Consider the following 8281-nt stretch of genomic DNA (forward strand, 5'->3'; position numbering starts at 1 on the left):
ACCCTGGTTATTATTAACTAAAACCATTACAAATGTTTTGGTAATTGAAATAGAGCTGAAATGGAATAATATATAAATATTTAATTTAAAAAATAAAAATAGAAAAGTACAAAATAAGTTAAATAAAATAAGTACTAAAATAAAATAAAATACTAAAAGGACTAAAACTAAAATTTAAATAAAAATAAAGATCTAAATAAAATATTTAACTAAAATTAAAAATATTAATAAATACTATAATAGTACATAAATAATACTAAAATAACACTACTGTTTTTTGCAACCCACTTTACATAACTAGACATATTTTAGAGTGAATCAGGCATTCGATAAGATTGTGTTTTTATGCTACAAGTGGATACTACATGCTAGATTGAACCAATGCAGAATAATTAAAAAGGTAAAAAGGGTTAAGCTTGATTGCATGTTGACTTATAACAGACCAAGTTTCCAGAGTTATGAAAAAGCCACTTCTGAGCAATACCATGTTTCTCTGAGATGTCACCATAATTTCAGCAAAGTTAAACTCTTTCCCGAATATTTTATAATGTTGTTTGTGTCAACATAAAAAAAAATGCCCTGGATAAAGGGGAAAAGACAATAACACCATCAAAAAGCCATTAAAAAAACAATCAAACAACATTACCCAGAGTGATGCAAACATACACAAACAAAAACCAATTGAATTACACCAGTAACTCTTCTGCTCGCCATACTGGGTCACATATGGCGGTGGTGTGGGCGGACACGTCATCAAACACAATGCCCTGCAGATTTGCCATCCATTAGTCGGAGTGTGAGAGATCCCCTTCATGTTGACAGTACAACGCTACACGTGTGTATGGGTTGAAGCTGACCCTGAACCAACCACATTTTTAAAGGTGATTTATGATTCGCTAATGCCAGAAATGACGATTCGGTGAACCAGGCAAAACACCACACAAGAAAACTAAACACAATAATGAAAAACCACACAATAAATATCCAACACAAATCAGTTTCAACACAAATCAGTTTCTGTAGGCCAGTGTAACATACTATAATCGAATCCAAGTGCAACAGGTATTTCAGGAGCGGTTGATGGGAAAACAATAACGAACAAAAATGAATAAAATCATCACTAATTTTACTGTTCCAAAGTTTGATGTCAGTATTATTTTTTAATTATTTATGAAAGGAAGAAAGAAATTAATACTTTTATTTATCAAGGATGCATTAAATTGATCAAAAGTAACAGTTCCATTTTTACAAAATATTTCTATTTCAAATAAATGCTGTCCTTTAGTCATTTCCATTAAAAAATCTTGAGAAATATATATCATGGTTTCCATAAAAATATAAAGCAGCACAATTGTTTTTACTGTATTATGATCAAATAAATACAGCTTTGTGAGCACAAGAGACTTCTTGCCAAACTTTTGAACATGCTTCAGTCAAATCAACAGTTAGATTAAACACAGGGGATTATAAAATGTAATGCTTTAAATGTTATACTTCAGATTAATGACTTCAACAAACCCGTGAACCTAAGTATTAACTGTGTAACTTGCCTCAGTTGTGTCACTTCAAGGAAAGAAGCAAAAGAACCAATCTAAATATCATTTCGACCAATCAGAGGTGTCTAATGCACTCAGAGGTCACGCCGCCGGCCTGCCAAGTAATTATTGCATTTGCAAATCTACATATCTACTTTATCAGCCTATTCAAACACAAGGACCTATTTCTCACAGAAAATATTTTTAAAAAGCTACAAGCGAGAAAATGTGCAATCTGCTTTATATAATTGACTTTAGCCGCTGGCCCAATTCTTAATATACAACAGGGGCCATGATGTGCCCTGTACACTCCATATGCTACTTATATAAATCTTTAACTGCAAATAATAGAGTTTGTATGTAGCACACAGATAAGTAGGAACATGAAATTAAGTTAAAAACACATTTATCAGTTTATGCTGAACACATATGCTAATGTTATTTTAAAGAGAGACCAATATCAGAGAGAAGAAAGACATAACAATGGGAATTTGTCCAAGCTGCATTAAAAAAAGAAACAAACTGTCCCTTCAGGGTTATATCTTTATTTCCCTTGTGGAAGTTTTTGTTGGGGGGTGGGGGCTTGTTTTCTCTAAAACTAAAAGGGTCATATATGGAAGCCTGTTTCCAACAATTCAAACTCAGAATTCAGATGATTAAACTCAGTATTGTGAGTCAGATATAAACTTGCATTTCTGAGAAAAAAAGACAGAATTGCAGGATATAAACTCAAAATTCTGACTTTATTTCTCACAATTCAGAATTTACATCATGCAGCCGTGAGTTTACATTTTACAAGTCTTACTTTTTTCCTTAGAATTCTGAGTTTACAGCTGCAATTCTGACTTTTATTCTCAGCATTCTAAGTTAACTTCTCACAATTCTGTTTCTTTGTTTCTACCAAAGGAAAAAAAAAGGTAATTGCGACTTTTATCTCAATATTCTCACATTTTTTTATATCTCAGTTTTATATATATATTTTTTAATACATTTCAGTTTATACCTCACAATTCTGACTTTTCTTCTCGGTTCTCTCTCATTTTTATTCTCAATTGAAAGAAAAAAGTCAGAATTGTGAGAGTCACAAATACCTCTTTATTTTTTATTTGGTGGTGGAAACGGGCTTCAATAGTCATGTCATGCTTTTTGTAGTTTCAGTTCTTCATGACTATTTACTATCATTTGTCTTAAATAAATGGTCTGCTTTTTTGCAACGACACCTCTAAGAAATGTCCTGCCACATTTCAGATCACTCAATAGCATCAATGAATTGCATATGCATATTTACATGCCATCTGTGCAACATCATAAAGTTGTAAGTCGGAAAAATACAAGGGACATTTGACTCCTCATGATATGACCTTTTTAAGACTGTATTAAGGAAGTGAAACCTTTTTCAGTGACCTTTAGGCTCACCTGATGTCTATATTATCACATTTTGCATACCAACTTTGAGTCCCACAAGCCGTACATTCTAACCGTACATACAGTAGACCCTGAGGAGAGTGAGGGGAACGCATACAAAGAGATTCCAGGAGACAGATTATTGAATTATGAGACATCAGAAAAGCCTGCTGGTCAGTGTGGAAGCAGAGCAGATGCCAATAACAGCACATGTCATGATGTGTATGATAAAATATGCCAGTCAAGAGCTGAAAACAGAGCCGGTTTGAGGCAAAAATACCATGCAGGTATGCAACCTCCTCCATGTTGTGTTTCCCTCTCCTCAGTTTAACTGGGATAATCACCTAAGCGGCCCCTTAGAGGATGTTTGTTTCAATATTGTGAGGAAAAGCTAAAAAAAAAAAAAAACATTTCCCATAGGTTTGGTGTAGCCACAGTATGTGGATGGGCAGACAATACTGTGTTCTGACCACCATCACACTGATCCACCACAAGAGCTTTCAAACTTTCTCTACACCACTGCAGCTGGGATCAGTAAGCATTCAGGGCTTCTGATTGGTGCAGGAGAAGTGGAAGGAGCCTAGAGCAATCAACCAATGACAGAGTGACGAGCCAGTATGATGCCAATATGATGGTCCAGCTATAGTTTGCTATCGGAGAGGTCTAATCTGGAGCACAGACAGAGAACAAACATCTTTCACGAAATACACATCTGTTACAAATGAGCTAAAAACCCTCCTGCCCTTTAACCGCTGTCTAGGCCCTACACATTAAACTAATCAGACTATAAGAAGAGCAGCTTTAAGAGTGATGAATGTCGGCTGCTTCAGAGCTGGTGTGTGTTTACTGTTTGTGGTTGAGCTTTACAGATAATGCAACACTGATTACAGAAGGACTAAAACTGCAGCTGACCCAAGACAACACTGGTACATGAGGTTTAAAAGCCTTCCATTCCCACAAGATCTGCATTATTATGACAAAAATCTGAACAGCTCATTATTTCCACTGTTTAATTGTGATTATTAATTGTCAAATAAAGTTTACATTGGACTGTTTATGCAGGCTACGCATCCAACACAAGATGAGCAGTTTAGAGGAACATTGGTGGACATCTTAAACATTACAGCGTTCAGTTTACAGTAGCTGATCGTCAAGGGAAAGTGTAGAGGAGGGAAAAGAGCTATTCATGTATACAGAACAGAAGACATGATTTATATATGAGCTATCTGAATGTATACAGAGCTCCACTTTTTCCAAATACGGTTTATTCAGTTACGGTCGCGGTGACAAGAAAGGTCAAACTGACTTTAAATTTCATTGATAAACTATACTTTTAAACTGGCTTTTTTATTATTATTATTCCGTAAGGTTTACTATATGACTCTTCAAGGACTTTTCAAGTTCTCCATTGGAAGTTCCTACTTAGGAGTTTGGAAATTGCAATTATGACATGATGTGTGTGCAAGTGATATAAATAGATGAAAAATGGACTGTTGTGTTTTCACTTTCTGACAAAGACAGGAAGGCTTTCAGTGCTACTGCAACCAACTGAAAGCAAATGATGCACATTAGGTGCGTTATTGGTACTGTGTCTGTGTATTTTACCTTTTTTTGTGCTGCCACAAAGAATGATGGAAATGTAGTTGTACAATGTAATAAAATGTATTGCAGAACAAGCTCATAACCTCATGAAATTAGTATTTTTTGTACCTTTTTTCAAATCTCAGAAAATCATTAACAGCATCATATAATAAAAATTGACTGCAATAAAACAAACATTAAATATTATTGTAAACGTCTAAATCCTAAATCCTTTAAATCAGTTCACTGACTTAAAAATCTCCCAGCAATCTGAAATACAACATGAAGCGTCCTTTAAAAAGCATGTCTGTAGAAACTGAGATAAATGCATGTTTAAAATAAATTGCTTAATAGCAAAGAATCTTGTTCAACACGACCACTCTACAGTATGTCCTTCACGGCTCTTACCCCAGCGACCTCCGTCTCCTCAAGTCTGGGATGTAAAGTGCCCCTTCTTACCCCGTGTCTGACAACTGCTGAGTTGAAAGTGAAGGCCTTGCTGCATTTGATTAAGTTATTTGCTTGCTATAGGACAGGTTGAAGGAAGTTCCCTTACTGCCAACTCCTGTCAAACAATCATTGTATGTCACAAACACAGGCCTGAACAGTCATCAGGATATACATCTGACATCACTGACCTGCAAATGGATCCGATTCCAGACTGAGTATGTGGTTTGCAACATCTCTACCACCTATTTTAATTTCTGTACCGGGGCTTACCTTGCATTCCATAGTGTTATTCCCATAGTGTAAAAATTTTCCTATGCTATATACTGGGATTCTGCCTCATTTAGCAAGAATCTACTCAAATTGAGTGGCCAAAGTCGTCTTCATTAGCTGACCTCTAACCTAACAATAACATCCGGGGGAAAAAAGGGGGGAAAAAAAAAGGGAAAAGAGAAGAAGAAAAAGAAGAAAAAAGCAGAGGGAAAACAAAAAAATCAGTTTTTTAAAACTAAAAAGACCCAGGTGTGAGGATAAACCAAAACAGCAAAACCTGAAAAAAGGCTATTTTGTTTCAACCAATGATTTCCTCTGCTGCAAGCACCATCCTTAAATAGATATTTTTTGGGATTAAAATCAGTTTTTTCCCCTACAATGGCATCCATTTACAATGTCAAAAAAAAAAATATTCTAGTTTGGCCATGAGTCGTTTTTAAAAGCTGAATTTAGTTTTAGGGGATGGTTCTGCTGTCAGCTCTTCTGGTTTAGCTGGACATAGTAGGGGAACTGAATTAACCATGTTTTCAAACTTTCAAAAGTGTGACCTGATTTTTTGTAGCAGGGAGTGTATTAATAAAGTTGACCATCAGTGGCAGATCCCTTGAAACAACTCTAGTTCTTCAGGGCCCAATCGAGAGTTGCCATCATTTTAGTCTGCGATCCCGAGAAGGTAGCAGCCTCGGGAAGACGAAAGGAAGAAGTTTCTGCGCTGGTGTTCAGTTTTCACCTTACATTGCATATGTCGTACAATAGCCTGGTCCTAATTATGTCCTGCAGTTATTGTCTGAATGAAAATCAATATCCGATCAAACATTCAGTCTGGGATAGTTATGACTGGGTCCATCCATTCTAACAATAACGTTTCATCATACAATTTTGTTATTAATATTAACAAGCATGTTTCCAGGCTGGAGTAAATGACATAATTGATGAAGCTTAATGAAAGTTTCAGATGGCTCTATCAGAAAAGTCAACACAGATGGCCTTGACTTAGTTTTCTTTCAAATTAGTAAAATGAGTTTTCACCACATTTAAATATAATGTAAATACGATGTTATAAAAAATGGCATGTGGGCATATAAACTGGCATTTTCATAATTGGTGAAACTGCTATTTTCCTGTTTGATTTCATCTTGAAACAATCTGCAGGTTAAGAACGTGAGATGTAGCATAAGTAGTGTGTAATATATATAGACACAACACACACACACCAACACACACGTATATTGGATGTACATGATCATGTGGTTCTGATTCGCCTATTAAACACGCAATTTGGCCTCCGTAAACCCCAGGCTAGGCAAAACTCTAGTCTAATGAGGCATGCAGGTATGAAAGGTTGGCTCAAAATGCAAAATGCCGGGTTTTTTAAATAGTGACCAACAACACAGTCTGAGGAAAACAACTTGTAACTCCAGCACTAGATGGTTTTTAAGTATAGCATCTAACTAGCGGCATGTTTATCATTCATGATGACTGTCACCACAAGCTCAGTTTTTGGGGAAGCGAATCGTTCTTTCAGGGCAGGTTGTAGCATTGATGTGAAAATCTTGGGGGCAAACATGAGACATGATTGTCCTTGTCCCTCCAGTTTGAGAAAAGAATTTTATTTAAGCCATGGCCAAGTTACCACAAATTAGTTTGTGGGCATGGTAACCTTAATGTAAAATGCTTTACATACCTTTCAGCCACTGAATCAGCTGTGATGATGATACAACATGTTTGATTTTTGAGTTTTCCATTGTTAACTAATAAGACTAATAGTGTGTGGATAATCAGTGTCAAAGCTTATAATTGGGATTTTTAATTCCATTAACTAATCATAGGAAGAATATTGTGAGAGGAGAAGGCACTCCAGAGTGACAGCCCTTCCTGTTCATGGGGACCGTGGGCATGGATTTTACACATGTCATGTTTACGTTACGAACTTCTGCCAGAAGCACGAGCCCCTAAGCATGTCAGACACATTGGGTTGCGCAGACAGACCAAATACAAGTACAGACAAATATGACTGGCTATCAGTTATCACCTCTGAACACCGTAACCCATTTGATTTCCACAAGCAGAGACTGCCAGAAGCTTCCTTGTGAAGCAGCTCATTCTTCACTGGAAACTGAGAAGTGGTGGAGTCAGTGAGAAAAAGAGAGTTAACAGATAGAGAGCAGAATTCACGTGCACATTTGCTGGGCATTGGCAGCAATTTATATCATGATTGTCTAAAAGTGCATTGCAAGATCTACTATTTATTGCTGACTCATCCCTGATAAAATACAGATATAAATAATATAGAATTATATATAATTCAATTATAGAAATAATGAAACAAGATCTTTAAAATAATAACGACTATAACTAGGTTAACATGTTAAACTGAACTACTTACGTTAACTAACTAAGATGAACGTAGTTTTTACAGCATGTATTAATCTTAGTTAATGTTAATATCGCAACAATTTACTAATGCATTATTACAATCAAAATTTGTTTAGCAAAGATTATTAAAATATACTTTAATAATGTATTGTACTATATGTTTGTAACATGTTAGTCATACACCGAACTAACATTAACTAAACACTGAAACTTTTGTAAAGTGTTACCATAAAACAAAATATATCAAAACCAGATATAACAGAACCAAAAATTATTGAAAAAATATGATGTTAAAAAAAAAAGTTATATATCATAAATATATATATAGTATATATATATATATATATTAGCGATATATATATATAATATATATATATATATATATATATATTTTTTTTTTTATATATTTTATATATTTATATATAGAATACCATTTAATTCACCATACAGCAAGAAAATGTCTTTGTTTACGGACATAAACATACAGAATTTGCAAATGACATAAATGAATGCCGTAATTACTTTGTAATGAAAAAATTTAAATGTGACAATCCTCCAAAAAGGACCTTTAAGTTTATCACAGCGAATCGTTTACGAGAAAGAAAATACACAGAGTTGATTGACATGAGAGGTGAATCAGTGACAGTTTCACTTTTTTAATAACT

Source organism: Cyprinus carpio, chromosome A14 (genome assembly GCF_018340385.1).
Source record: "Cyprinus carpio isolate SPL01 chromosome A14, ASM1834038v1, whole genome shotgun sequence".
In the NCBI taxonomy this organism is placed as follows: domain Eukaryota; kingdom Metazoa; phylum Chordata; class Actinopteri; order Cypriniformes; family Cyprinidae; genus Cyprinus; species Cyprinus carpio.